The 16006-nt window shown below is 36.8% G+C and overlaps 1 protein-coding gene across 4 annotated transcripts in view; it reads right to left on the bottom strand.

Annotated features, from left to right (window-relative positions):
* The window catches only part of LOC132193311 (caskin-2), a 158160-nt gene that overhangs the window by 116773 nt on the left and 25381 nt on the right, over nucleotides 1-16006 (bottom strand). Inside the window, exon 1 of one of the 4 annotated variants that reach the window (XM_059613910.1) lies at nucleotides 14166-14184. The exons of the other annotated variants lie outside the window; for them this stretch is intronic. The gene's annotated coding sequence lies outside the window, so the exon portion shown is untranslated. Of the gene's footprint in view, nucleotides 1-14165; nucleotides 14185-16006 lie in introns of those variants that run through there. 4 annotated transcript variants of the gene reach the window in all.

Raw genomic sequence — 16006 nt, 5'->3', positions numbered from 1 at the left:
CGCCTGGGTATTGTTGGAAGAATGGCTCGTCTTCCTTTTCAAATACACTCAGCTCTCAGGTATAAAAAAGAGCGAGAGAGAGAAAAATAACCAACAACGAACTCTTCTTATCAGTGAACATTGTTAAAGTCACCAAAGAGCAAGGCCGTTCCGAAATAATTCGACGGTCAAGCACAAAGATAATTAATTTTCAATGCTTTCGGAGAGGAACTAATTTGGAACTTTCAAATTCAAAGCGTTCGCACCTTGGGAGGTACTTTTATTTCTTTCGGGCGATATATTGAGAGATGAGGCGGACGAAAGCCAGTTCTGAATAATAAGTCCTTCCCACGCGTGCATACGTAATTTATTATTTAATCAGTTCGAAAGCGGCTCCGACGCGCACATAAAAACCGATGTCTCTCTCGCACATGCTGCTGCTGTTTTATATTTTCAATTTCGGAGCTCGATGGCGGTGCTCGATAAACTATGTCGAGTCAATACACTCTGCTCCGATGTAAATCATGCAGCGCTACTTTAAATACAGAAAAGACGAGTCCTTCTTTATTTCCCTCTCCGGCGGCGGCAAAAGAGGTGCTAGATTATCTCTCGCGGAAAGTTATTTGCCGGTGACGCGGCCGTGAATTATTTCAGCAGCAGGTATAGCGGAGGCTGCCGTTGCCGTCGAGGGATGAGGAAGATTCTTTATTGTGTAATAAAACTCGCACTGATTTCGTCTCTGCAGGTAGAAGGAGAGAAAGAGAGACAAGTGCTGAGAAAAATAAAAAATATCCCTCTGTGGCAAGTGTGAGCAATAAGACTTGTTAGAAGTGTTTCTATTTCGCTCAAAATTCCCAATAAATCTTAAAAATTTATGGCATTTTGAAACTTTTAAAGTATGAGAGATTTCGTTACCAATTTTAAGGTTTTTAAAGTTTCTTAAATTTGTGCCTAGAAACATGTATTTTTCGTAAAAAGGAGATATTTTTCATTTTTCCAGTCTTCATAGTGTGCAAAATATGTTTAAAAAAAATAGATGGAAATTATAATAATTTAATTATTTATTTAATCATACTCAGATAATTTTTTTGTACACTTTTGTAGTGAAAACACCTCACTTGCATGCATGTATTCCCTTGCTGAGTAAAATTCCTTCTTCAATTCTCTCCTTGTGTGTTGACAAGCCGCGTTTATGACTATTGCTCCCCCACTCGAGGGCCGAGCTCAATTTCGCCGAGCTCCCAGAATGAGCGTTTCGTCCCCGAAAAACAAAAGAGCGGGGTCGTTGACTGTAAACCCAGGCATAAACTTTTCCGACGAGATTCACACCACATTTAATATTATACAAGGGAGAAGTTTTGCAAAATGAGCGCTAAAATTTTGAGCCTGAAGTTTTGCGACCCTTGATAAATTTTGCAAATTAAAGTTTGTTGCTAAAGTGAGTGGATCGGACTAGAGTGAGCGGCCCTTGTGCAGCCAAACACCCCCGGAAAGTTTTAATAAATGCATGAGTGAATCCACCTTTTCGGCGGCGGCCATCTCACACATTTGCCGGCGTCTGCGGCCTGGCGCCGATGATTACCCGCCAGCCCCTGCAGCCCGGCCAGAGAGATGATACAAAGGCCAAAAGCTCCGAAAGCCACCATTGCATCCATTATGCATAGGGCCGAAAACAACCCTTCTTGATGCAGCGAGAAAAAGGGAGAGTCTCATTTAGAACGAAAAAAAGATTTTTTTTTCACACCACCAACGAAGTTTGTTTTAGAAAGCGGACTAAAAGGTCAGAAATTTTCATCTCTTTGGGTCGGTCGAGATCACGCCTGACAAATTCCGTGGAGAATTTGGCCGTGAGTCAGGACAAAATCTGAACAAAGTGACACAAAAGCGTCAGTGCTGGTCAATTATGTGGCATTTCTTTTTCTCCCCTGCCGAGTGCTGCATTTTGTTACTTCTTCTTTTTACGAGTCCGACCGGCCGTTTAGGACGATAAAAAAGCAGTTCGTCCGTTGTGCCATCTTATTAGGAATCTCGAAACATGAGCCGTTCAAAATCTTTATGCCGAGGGCACGGCGAGATGCATCTTGCCTCAATTGGCCTCTTGTATATGAACTGTGCATGTATTTTCCATCAACGACGAGGCGGCATAAAAAAATAATCCCGACGTGAATAACTGACAAAGGGAGGGCGCAGAAGGCAAGGCTCAATTTTCAGAGATCAACCCACGCGGAATTAAAAATCAAATTCAGCTTAAAACTTTATATAACATTAGTGAATAAATTGTAGACAAATATTTTTTCCCAAAAGTTTTAAAAATTTGAAAGCTTAATAATTTTCTTAAGCTACAAATATTTCAGGAAATTCTGATTTTTATCATTGTCGATTTTTTTTTTACAAAAATCAATATTTGCCATTAATGGAAGCAATTCTAAGATGTCTCAATGGAAATAAGAAAAAAATTATTTTGAATTTTAAATAATTTTTTACTATAACACTTTTGCTGATTTTTAGCTATGCAGGCTCAATAAAAGCACATACCAGATTAATTATTTATCTGTTTGCAAAAGAAAAGCTGTTCACTTAAAACTTATAATTGGTTAACAATTTTTTTTCTTTCTTTCTAATCTACATTAGTGAATTTGACTGGTCGCCGCGGCACTCTCTATATTCAACCATATGGTGCGGGGCGTGATGAAACGAACGGTAAAAATTGTACAACCGCAAACGTACATAAGTGCACGCGGCCTTCGAATTCACATCAACGCCGGCTCATTTATTATATTAATTCGGCGCAAACAAAAAACCAAGTTTTTGCATAGGCACCGCAGTGTTAGATCCGAGAAAAGCTCTCTCACTCTCACTTGACCAAAAATAGAAGTGCGGTTTCATTATTGGCCGCGGCCAACCGCAATTCCTTGTCGATTTTTACACAGCTGGTGTCTTGCCAATTTTGGAAACGATCGATTTAGCTCGGTTTTTTTATATCCATCAGCATCTCAAGTCTTACTGTGTTGAACGGAATTAAAAAAAAATTCATTACACTTGAAATTGAAATTTATTTTTCATTGATTTTTATTAATTTCATAATACAAATTTAAGCAATTTTTACCGTTTATATATTAATCAAAATTAGTTTAGACGCTTCAATTTATTTTATCCACATTTCTTTTCACACTTGCAAAGCCATTTTTCAGCTTTACAAGGAGGAATGCAAGTCGGGAAACCGGCCAAGTGAAGCAGCCAGAGCCATAAATTGACTTTCCAGACTGCATATTTCACGCCGTCGCCACCCGTTTTTATATATTTATAATTTTTATCATTCCTCTGCCAATCGGAACTAATCCTTTCTGCTGCCGTATGGTGCATGTGTTTGAAAAGCAAATTTAATCGATCGCTGCACGCGCGCTAAAGTAGGCCTGCGGCAATTTATGCATTTTAATTGGACGCACTTTACGTCGCGCTAATTGACCTCGCGGGCTATCTAGATGGAACATTGAGCCACAATTGCACGCTGAAATTCCTCTCGTTGTGCCCGACGATGCGCCGTGTTGCTCAACCGAGGGAATTAAAATTCCGAGCCGGCAGTTTTAATTATTCGTGAAGACCGTCTTGTGTGCAGAAGGAATTAAGGAAGATGTGCTCTCACATTCCTCAACCGTGTAAAAGCTTTGCGCAAGTATGATAAAAAAAATTGCAAAAATATTTAATAATTATTACAACGTTGAGAACTCCACGTCCGTGTCAATACTAATTTTTTTCAAAAGAAATAAATTAATAATATTTTTTCCAAACATTTGAAGTCCCAAAATGGTTTTCAAAATTTTTACTCAAAAGAAATCAAACTTACAAAATGCACTTGTTTCAGTTTTAATTAGAAATTATTTTTACTAAATGGAAAGTAATAACCGATAATAATTTGCATAAATTTCATTACTTTCATCAGGCAATCTAAATTTTCATCCCGCGCATTACACTTAATTGCAGCAGGTTGTATTTATATCGGACATAAAATTTCCACCTCATTAAGTTGCATTTTATCAGGCGGGATCTAAAATGGTCATGAAACTGACCACACTTCTTATAACCGGGCAAGTTCAAGCGCGCCGGCCGGTAAGTTGAGAGCAATTACAAACAAACCTTTGAGAGAGTATCTCGTCCGGGAAATCAATGCCATTTAAGGCGCATTACGATCTCTTCTTCTTCTTTTTGCGTTGCTTTACTTTTCATTGTAATGCAAGAAGCAGTAGAACATGCAAGCAACGCTGCTCACATAAAACGTCTCTAATTCTCACAGGTCTGCTACTTATGTGTGCTGCTGGCATCAGCAGACTGTCTGGCTGGCTCGGTGCGGCCTTCATGACCCTATATGGAACCACGCCGAAGAGAGTACCGCAAATGCAATTTATTCCGAAAAGCACAGCTTGACCACATATGCACCGAAGGAGGAATCTTTCTTTCTCTGCCTTGGAAGCCCAAGAGAAATTAGAAATTATTATTATGCTCTCGGAAATTGTGATTTTCTGTACAAAAGTCGTGACCAATTATATTATAAGAAATTGCGGTCTGATATCACAATGGGCATGTCATCTGGTTTTTTTTTATCGAATTTTCCTTTCATCATTTATCCATATACGCTATAAAATTCCTGTTGAAATTTTTAAGGAATATTTTAATAAAATTGAAGGAATGAGGGAAATGGGGTATAGAATTCAAGTAACGTTTTTTCAAAAAAATCTGAAATTTTAAAGACTCATTATGGTTTTTGTTCTGAATAAGTTAATTGATTGCAGATTCGTAATTCCATCTATTTTGATTCGGTTGAATGATTTAAATGAGACACACATTTGAAAGTTTGAGCTATGATGAATGGTATTACCTTACAAGGTTTAATAGGTTTCCTATTACTCGGCACTCAATATAAATATATGTCTATATATACCTAAAAAAATAATTTAAACGATTAAAAAGAGCATGAAAAACACAGTTGCTAAAAATAAATTATTGAATATTTATGCTTAAAATTAATTATTGCAATAATTTAAAAAAATTAAACATATAAAGATTATTATAATCAATTAACTTTATTATAAAATCGTAACAAAAATCAATAAAAATTATAATTATTTAATTAATTTTGTTTTTTTAGTTTAATATTAAATAAGTTTACCCTTATTCTGCTACTCTAAACATGATCTATATCACAATATTTTTGCCTCACCCAGATAGCTTTCGCGAATTCTCCGGAGATTCAGTGCAAAAAATTGTTCTTGCTCTTCGACATGTGCAGAAGTAATAGCGTTCGTGTCAGAGCTCAACGAGTTGGCGCGAAAGCAAAGTCGTTTATATTCATTGTCACCGACGCGTTAGATATATATTTCAGCATACGTATTTGTTTCAACGAAGAAGGAGCAATCAATATCAAAAATGTTATGTCTGCTGTCGCCTTGTCAAACAATGCACGCGTTATTTCCCTTCGGCTGCGCTTTTTCTGCTCCGGCGTCGCAGCAGCCAGGAGCCTGTCATTGCATCCCAAATGTTTTTCTCCCCTTGACGTCGAATTTCCAGCGGGAGAGAAACATGGAGGGGTGAAACAGGGTGTGCGTGGGTGCACAGCAGCAAAACGCGCGGGAAGAAGTAAACATGAGGGATGCTCAACTTTCTACTTTTGTGCCAGATGAGCCCATCGGCCAAATTTCAAAATGTTTTCAATCCAAATGCTACAATTTTAAAATCTCTTGATTAATCTTTTATAATATTTCAATTATGCTTTACCTTGGTATAAGAAAGAGAGAAAAATATACTGATTTTGATACTTGTAGTATAATAAATTAAAATTGTTAAAAATAATTTATTATATTCAAAGCTAGAATCTATTTTACAATAAATTTAATTAATTTATGATTTGCCTTTACTTACTGTTTTAATAAATTTTGATTTTAATTTTATTTTTTGTTGCCAATTTTTTAATGAAAGAAGTTTACCACTTGTGAGACAGCAATTTAATTCTTGAACAACAAAAAATATATAAATATTATCCTTCCGATGCAAACAAATGTATTAAGTGTTAAATAAGCAATTTTTTTGTCGACTATTAAGGCCTTGTTTGCTGTTTATTCAATGAAATAATTTCTTCCCCCCTTAATCATAATTTCAATTTTCACTTCAAATTGTGAAAGTACTCATAGTCTTCTAGTCCCATTTTTTAAGAAATTTCAGCATATTAAATTTGCCACATTCTATTCCTCGCAGCTGTCGCAGCTGTAACATTTCTCAGATGTGCTCTATTTTTGAGAGGCATATTTTTTTATACCAGAGAAAGGTATCTTTTCTGCCCACGCCACAACAGGGGGACGGAGACGAAATCATCCCCAAGCATTTGGAAACATGTGCACCGCACAACACCCCTGATAGTTTGAAAGATGAAAAATTATTTTTCATTGTCACTGCCTAACCTCAGAAGAAAATATAGAAAAATATTTCACAGAGGGATGCTTCGAAGTGCGATGAAAGCAGCATGACTTTGCCGATTTGTATAATTGGAACATAAAGAGTGATTTATCGAGTCTAATTGAAATTTTTTCACGCGCCCATTTCAAATTATTAACACTCGGAAAAGTGATTTATCACTTTTTTGCGTCAGGTGCCGTTGCACTTTTTCACCGACACACGTGCTTTTCGAAGCGAAATGTGTGTCATTAGCCGTCATTGTTGCTATCGCGATTGGAATCAGCGTCACGATCTGCCGGCGCAATAAACATCGTGTTTGGCAAATGTCACCAAATAAATGGCCCTATACACTCGCCGCATGAGTGAACGTGATGGATTCTGCCGGCCCGAAAACATTATGTCTCGTACATAAAAACAAGCACCATGTCATTTTCCCGCAGCAGAATTTTCCATATAAATGGAGTCGGCCGGGAAAAGCTCGATTTTCGGAATAAAATATCAAACCTCGTCTCTGATGTAGAGATTTATTTTTCAGTTTTTTTTTATGGTGGAGCGATTTGCCCATCGGGAAACCCTACGCGAATATGGCTTGCGTCACCGCCGAAATAAGATTTAATGCATAAAACATGTAATTTTTCTTAAATGCGGGACGTGGGTCGCCACATTTTTCACCAGTGCTGGACAACGGCCATACGTATAAGCACTGCACACGCACTTGGCCTTATGAAGCAAAAAAAAAACACGCCTCCATTTAATTTTCTTTCCAGGAAAAAATTAAAAATTTAAATGCCTTAGCCAAATTGAAAGAAAATAAAATATTTGCTATTCTTAATTTTTCCTTAAAACTGGTAAATAGAATTTTGCGAAAGATGTCATTCTTAATTGAAAAAAAAAAAGAAAAATACAAGGAATTTTTTGAATTTTTGAAAAGAAAATACATATTTTGAGTTGATATCATTGTATGACTTTTTTAAATTAGATTTTGATATTTACATATTTATTTAGGCCTTTAGAAGAAAACTTAATGAGTGTTGATTTCTACTGAGCGTTTCCAAATATTTAAATTTATGCCAACGATATCTTTATGAAAAAAATTATTTTTTAATAAGTCTTCTATTAAAATCAACACCATCAGAACAGCAAGTTTTGAAAAATAAATTCAAAATTATTTTATTTCTTTTTGAATTGGAAAATTGTCACGCAAAATAAACGATATTTGGAAATTTTTCACCAGTCATGACCAAGCGCGCTCACAATCAGCCTCATACGAAGTAAAAAAAACGCCTCTTTTTTTATTTTAATTTTAAAAAAGAATCAAAACGCCCAAACTTGAAAATGGAGAAAATGATACCGTAACAAACAAGACGTCAGAATCATCTCGCTTTTCTCCCCGAGGCTATTTCTTCTCCAACTGAATCGAATAATAATATCATCATCGTGCGCGGCGAAAGAAAACCACCGGCAGCGAAACCGTTCGTTGAGAGCAATAGGACGGTAGGCGTATGAGATGGACGAGAGATACACATATGGCGTGCAGGGGTTGAAAGATGATCGTCCTACGCGCGGCGTTTTAAGTACGCCAAGAGTGATGTGCCCACCTTTATCTTGTTTGAGCCAGTGACACGGCCGAGACGCTGACTGCATTTTTCGTACTGTCGAATTTAAGCAGCCTTTTTATATATTGGGTGCGTGCGGGGGCCGAATCGATTTATGGCTGCCAAAAGACGCAGGGGACTTTTTGCAGCATATTTTAGGGGCGAAATTCATGCTCCTGAACCGGGTTGAGTCAAATGTCGCCGTTTATCCAAAAGCAGGAACGAAATTTATAGAAGAATCCTATTTTCGCAAAAGAAATTCTTTATTTTGGACATTCCCGGATTCAGAGGACGCGGTCCACTCAATCAGGATTTATTGGGATAGCTTCGAATCAGCTTGAGAAACTTGAGAATCATTTCTGATTAATTTATTACTTTTCAAATAAGTTCAATTCAAGAAACAAGAAGTGCCTAGAACCATATAATTTGAAAAAAAAATACTAATAGTATAAAATTAATTCTTTAGGTCATCTTACAAAAAATAGTACATAAGCAAGCTCATTTCTTTCCTGTAGATTATTTAAATAATGCATCAGTGTTATTTCCAATTCAAATAAAACGTGTCTATCTTATAATTAAACTGAAAATTTGTATGACCAATGAAATGTTAAATATTGTTTAATATAATTATTTTCTGTTAATCATGGTCTTATAAAAATATTAATTTATTGTTTAAATAATCAATTATAAAATTTAATTGGTTAAATTTCATATTATAAATTTACTTGCTTACTTTCTTAAATTAATTTAAATAATAAAAATATAAAAATAAATATTTGAATAAACTTGAAAAATATTATTTTAATTACATAGCTGCAAATTAAAAATAAATAGTTTATTGCAAAAAAATTTTTTTTTTAAATATATTTCAATAAAATTAATTTTACGTTTCAAATGCTTTTCATCTCAAATCATAAAGATTTTAAATTGAAACTTCCGGGCCTATTTGACTGAAAATGTAGCGAAACCCAAACAAATCCGTCATCGGCAGGAACAGCTTAGAAATTTTCAATTTGTGTCAGATGTGGCCAGTTTGCGTCGATCAAAGGCTGGCTTTGTGTGATGTTGTGTGCACAACGATGGTTGCAGCACATGGCCGGCTCGGTTAATCATCATCCGCGAGTTCATTACTTTGTCTTATCGCCGCCTTAATAAGGCCGGGTCTTTGATGCTGCCAAAGCAAACGCCCGTCCATAGAATATCTCTCACATACGCACGGACCGAAAATTGGAGCTCGTCGTAAATATGTATTCTCGTGGATATAATAAAAAAGCAGCGATGACCCCGATAAATCGCGTCAATTTCAAGCAGTGAGAGTGAGAACATCTGACGACCGACCTTTATTTATTATTCGGCGGGTGACAGCCGCTGCGGAAAATTTGCAACTTCCACGAATGTAAATAATGACGGGCAGAAAAAGCCGCTGCCAGTTGGCGACTATTTGGACTTTTTGCCAAAAGGAAACAAACATACACACAAAAACGCCGGCCGGCTGCTGCCGACCGGCATCAAACGTCCCCTTCATTTCCGATTTTGCGCAACTGTCCGCACGCGAAATTTATGAAGTTGTTCCAAGAACAAAATTTTGCAACTGCAACCAGCAGAAAAATCTAGAAAATGAATAGCAGTGGCTTTTTTCAAATTTATTTTGATTTGAAACTTTGTTAAATATTTTCGCTTCATACTATTAATGTATTTTTATGAGATTTCTCTTCAGTAATTTCTTGTTTCATTTGAAATTAAAAAAAAAATTCATTGGCTTATTTTAATTTAAAGTAAATTATGGTTTTTGGAATTCATCTAAAAACCAGGGTGGAGTATGCTGCTGATTTTTAAAAACTATTGCCATTATTAATTCATAATAATTATTTTTTAATTTTCATTATATCACCACCGAGCCATTTAATTTTTTTCTTATTTTTTTGCTTTGGTTTGGCGCAACATAGTGTGCTGTTTAAGTACTGTTTGTTTGTTGTGACGATTTTATTCTCCGTCTGCTCGCCCTTGTTTTAACACGGCGTGCTAACGCAATAAAAGAAGAAGCGCCGACTAATCGATCCGGGCGGCAAACAATTTAAGCCACGCATGCAGGTGCCGGCGTTGTTTATCGTGGAAATAATGACGCGTTTAAAAGGACACACAACAGCTCGCATCTCGAGAGCGAAACTCTCGAGCCACGGTGGTGAGTTATGGTTGCAATAAACCCCTTTGCCGGCGCTCAAGAATAATAAGGCAGGGGGTAATAAGCCCTTTTACATCACTTTAACTACAGCCGCCACCAACGAGTGAAATTTATGAACACGAACGCAACTTCTCTTTGTCTCCTAGTTTAATTCGAATCCGGCTGAGAGATGCAAAAATTGTCTCTTCTTCGGAGCCCCTCGCGGCGCTCGCGCGATAAATTTCAACCGGCTGCTGGAAAAAGTTTAATCTGTGCGCGGCTCATTTCCAATAAAACCGTGATTTAGTGTTTGTAATAAGAGAGGTGCAGAAGAATGCGCTCAGACACATTTTGCATAAAGGTCTCCCCTTTATTTTTTGCTGCCTCCAGAGTGCGCCACTAGCTGTTATACTTTGTGTTTTTTTTTTTATTCCTTTTGTACGGAGAGAGAGAGCACCTTCCTCCTTATTCTCGTTTCTTTTATTTCAATTGTGCCAAAGTCACGGAGACTTTTTTGCACGGCGTCTCGACGAGGCGAAATTATGTTTCTGCCGGCGAGAGCAGCCGCCGAGACTACTCTAACTTGGCGCAGAATGCGGCTCTCGGGCGAAAATAAAAAATACATATAAGAATTTTCTCATTCAGCTCGGCCCGCGTGTAATTGAATTATAAAATGGGCTTTGCTTGTATTCTCGGAAGATGGTGAGAATTATTTCAAAAGCTTTACTAGGGTTACCAAGGGAAGGGTTGACTTATTAAAAACAAACACATGAAACACGAAAAACAAGAATTGTGGAAATTACAGTAGAAAAGGAAAGTTGCTGAAATTATTATGAAACTTGCAGGCTTTAGCAAATATTTTAACTTTATATTTTTTTCCATTCTCTGCAATTTATTTTTTTGCAAAATGTGTCATATCATGACTCGTAACTCAAAAATATGAACATAAATTTTAAAAAAATCACTTTATATTTTGCTTTTCACTTTATTTCAGAGATTTTTTATTCATCTCTGTTTTTCCATCCCCCTCTGAATGAAATCGGTGGGCCGAGAAAACTTTTTCCCAGCTCGGCAGGCCCATAAATCAGTCCCAGGCGAGCAATTTTCCGCGAATAAGATCCACGGCTTGACCACAGGCGCTGGCTGCGAGTGGCGTGCCGTGCATGTGCCTATGATGAATGCAGTTATTATCGATTGTGCCGGCAAGCAAGCGTCCCCCGTGCGATTTCAGGTGATGGGTCGAGCTAGCTAGGGATGCTGCATCAGTGAGTTCGTGCGAGTTAGTTTGTTTCGCTAATGGCCCCGGACTGCTCTATTATTCAATTGAGCGCGACTATAATAACGTGCAGGGAATTAGCCTAAATTGCCAACCATAAATCTATTGGCGGAAATTATTCTCTCTCGGCGTATTGATCGGGCCAATCACTGCGTTAATTCACACTTGGCCGCCTCGAATTAGCTAAATTACCATTTTTCTAGCAATATAAATAAATTCTTCCTCCAACTGTTGAATAAATTCAGAGTCACGCCATTAACCAATCGAACGAGCAACGAACGTTTTCGTCTCTCTGGAGAGCCGAGCAATTTGCTTATGACAACAATTTGCTGGAGAATATTATTTATCGAAGATTGATGACCGCTGAGGCAAAATTGCACGCATCGCCGATTTCCTTGGGACGCGAGGGTCGTTAATGTTTATTAGACTTGCACGCAAAACTAGAATTTTTCTTATAACGAGGGAACATTGCCAATTTTGTCTAATATGCATAAATTTATCGATTAACAATAAGTCTGAATTTCTATATTTTAAATCATAATAACATGTTTATTTAGGTTCAGATTTTTTGTTCATTAAATTTAAAAAAAAATCTTAATTATTGAACATCTAAGTCTTATTAAATCAAATTTGATGTTGTGTCTTCAATTAAAAGAATTATAATACAAAATTTAAATTGATTTAAATTTAGAGAAATTGATAAAATTATTTGTTTTCTCTATAAAAAGTAGCAAATGAAATTAAAAAATATTGCATCGTTTAAATTAAGCATTTTTCCTTATTCAGGTCACATCTCGACAGTTGATTAGGCTAAAATCAATTAAGATAAGCACCATTCTCTTGTCAATACGGTCAGGAAATGATTCATTCATAAAAACTGGTCCGTCATTATATAAATTTTCGTTTTCATACAGAAATTCACTTTTCCAAAAACATTTTTGTCATTGATTTTCTCATCAAGGTTTTATTCCATTCTTTCTTTCCCCTACGTGATATTTTCACAAAGGCAGCGAATTTTGCCAAATATAAAATCGAGATGGCGGCAGTAAAACATATACTGCGAGCAGTGAGATTGTCAAACACATCTGTGTGTAATTACGCAATAACTTTTTCCGTCCCTCTCTCTGCCGCGAGATTCTTTTCAGTGGTGGTGCTTCACCTCGCTCGCTCTCTCATGACTTCACTCCGTTCTTTCTTTTTCAAGAGGGTACGCGGCAACGCAAGAGCCAAGCAAGGAAAAAAAATAATGTACCTTTTGTCTTCACCCTCTCGCTCGCAAACACACTCGCTCGTTAAGTACAGCAACATGCAACCTTGCCATCAATTTCCCCGCGCGCCAACTTGGCCCTCGCACCCACTTAGCGCGCGGCCCGGCCCTAATTTCCAGCACCGACTCCCAACGCTATCAGCACAAAATTGCATAGTTCAAAATTGGCCCGAGAAAACGCGAGCCAGACGCCATTACCATGATGAGAAAGTCGCAGATCCTCACAGTTTTCCATAAGTTAGCAAAATTTATAAAAATATTATAATCGGAGGGAATTTCATCAATTTATTAAAAATAATTATTCTGTCATATTTACAGAAACAGCAAAATTCAAGAGGGTTAAAGCAACCAAAGCTGCCAACCTTTCTATATTTCTTAAAATGAATATTTTTTCACTTCTGGAATTTAATTTTTCTCCAGGTAGAGCATTTTTTTTTATTTTTGCCGGGGTCTGTACGTCTCACTTGGCGCGAACAATGATAATTTATTCCCTTTTATTGTAAGAAGACCGGCAGGCTGGCTGGATTCTGCAGGCAGAACAAATGAAGTAGTGCCACTTGAGCCCGCTTTCTGCCGACTCAATGAATGCTGTGCATTCATTGTGTGCGCGAGACTTTTGACTTTTCTTGCTTCCAACATGGCGCGCGGGGCCGGCGGGCGGTGCTGGTTGCGAGACGCGGTAAGTGACTTGGTGAGAGGGCAAGGGAGGCCCTGTGTGTGTGTTAATTAGACACCGTGCTGCACATTCTGAATGCATTTCGACATCAAGTAGCGTATGTTGTTCGCCTCCCCGCAGATTGAACAGACACGTCCGACTAATATTCTAAATCGGTCCCTCATTCGCAATTCAAGGCCGCAAAAGCCCATAGGTTTAGATTATGCATGTTTAATTAAGGTAACGCCCTATGCAATATTAACCGAACATATCCTATAATATAATTATGCAGTTGGTGCTGAATAATAAATTTATTAGTCCCACTCAAACATAAGTTCTTATTTGGAGATTGTACAGGTAAAAGTTTGTTTAACGAGTTTAATTATTGAATTAAAAAGAATAATTTTACCTACAAACCATTCAAACTTTCAGAGAAGAATTGGTCAAAATGTTTTGAATAATTAAATTGATTGCTTATTTGGTCAAATTAGAAACAAAAATTTATCAATAAGATTTTTGACGCTAAACCTTTTTCGGTCGCGATTGATCAGTTATAATATTTTATTTTCTTTTACATTAAAGAACAAAAGTTACATCTCTAAAGTGGACCTTAAAAAGAGGTGGTGAAACACTTTTTATAAGCTCACTCGGCTTTGGCGTGAAGTGAAATAAATTTCCTTTCGCTCTCGTCCGTGGCGTGGAAAAGGAAAACTCAATTTCCCACACATACTCAATTTCGCCCGCAAACTCGATTTCTTTTCCGCAAAACCCGCGTTAGAAGAACAAACCTATATATTATTTGTGTTGAACGAAGGTCGACAGGCAGCAGAAAGATCCTCTCTGCGGTGCAGAATCAACAAGAGGGCGAAATTTCAGCGTCCAATTGCATGACTCGCTTCGGCCGATATCAAGAAAAACAAAACACTCCATCGGCGGCTGTCGGCTCTAGTGCGAGATATAATTTATCACGCTTATCTTTCTTTATACACGGATTACTTCTAAAGTTTAAGTATGATGCTTTTTACCCAGCAAGAAAATATAATTATCTTTATGCGGAGTAAAAACAGTCTCTCGTCGGTCTACAAAGAGTGAAAAAAAACCGTTTACCGCGGCTTTTTGATCTTTATCGCAGTGACAGATATAAACATGGAAATCATGTTTGCTGCGTGATAATGCACACGGTGAACACGCACATAAATAATTTTCATGCGCAATCAGAGCTGCACTTAAAGAGCCAATTAAATTACAACATTAGCAGGATATAAAAAGTTTAACGTAATTAAATGAACATTAAAGCATATGAATCGTGATAGTTTTAATATTAATCATCCTATTTATATCAATAACTATTTTATCTATTGCCAAAAAAAGACAGCTTGATACAAATTTCGACCAATTCAACTCCATCTGGCTTATTTCCTTTAAGAATGCACTTCCATTTACCAGTAAGAGTAAGGTGGTGTTATAAAAATCAAAATAATGTAATAACGTATTATAAAAAAAAAATCAACAATTTATCACGCAAAATAGATTCTCAATTTAAGCAATCAAATAAAAATTTAAAATCTCACAAAAATTTAATAAAATAGCATTAAATAATTAATAAAATACAAATAAAATAATATTTTTAGTACAGCTTTTAAATAAAATTAAAAATTATTATTAGCTGTAATTATGTTATACTCATAAACTCACTCCCATAGCTAATTGGTGTTTCTGCGCCTTTAATTAAGCACAATTAAATATCACCAGAGCACTCTATACATTAAAGGCGGTAATAGACAGCGGAGCAATTATTTCAAACGCGAGAACGTGCGAATAAAAAAAGTCAACGTATCGCTTTGAAGGGGACGCCGTCGCGACCTTTTAGCCGCGTAATGATTGATAAATTGTTTTAATGCGTGTGCAAAGCATAGAACAAGAGAGGAGCGGTGCCGACGACTTCGGTTTAGATTAATGTACCGTATTTCCTGTCATATTCTCACTTTGTATAACATTGCGTGCAAGCGATCTAAAAATGCAATCGTTCAATTTGAATAAGGCGTTCACTCATTCTGCGGCCTCTTCCATTTCCGAGAGTGCAATTTTCACACACACTATATGTATTAGGAGATTTCGGTTCTTCGCCCCCCGCAAATGAGTCTCTCTGGAGAAGGTCAAAATAGAAAATATATCGGGGGTTGATACGGAGAAGAAAGCAATTACGAAAGTTCTCCCTGGGCTGTTGACCGCGAGGCCGACCGGGGGCGCTTTGTAATTAATTATGAGAGGGTGAGCAATCGATTCGGCGGGTGTGTTACCAGTGGAGGTTCATTATGCGTGCGATCCAACGTTGTATTTGCTTTGCGGCAACAATCGATTCTTTATAACCAAGTAAGTACTTTTAATCATCCCCTGTAGCGAAAGGGTTGATCATTAAATGTGTCTTATTTGAGAAAGGGAAGTTGAATAAAGGAAGCAAAAGAATAATTAATCAACGAAAATAAAATAAAATAATTAAGCCTTCAAAGTATAGGATAATTATTAACTTTTTTGTAAATTAAAAGTGAAAAATTATTTTTTTACAAATTAAATTTTGTTTTCTCTTGAAAAGGTTAAATGAAAAGAATGCTAATTTTTTTTCACTTTT

Source organism: Neocloeon triangulifer, unplaced genomic scaffold (genome assembly GCF_031216515.1).
Source record: "Neocloeon triangulifer isolate White Clay Creek 2 clone unplaced genomic scaffold, ASM3121651v1 ptg000004l, whole genome shotgun sequence".
In the NCBI taxonomy this organism is placed as follows: domain Eukaryota; kingdom Metazoa; phylum Arthropoda; class Insecta; order Ephemeroptera; family Baetidae; genus Neocloeon; species Neocloeon triangulifer.
This window is presented reverse-complemented; position numbering and strand designations above follow the sequence as displayed.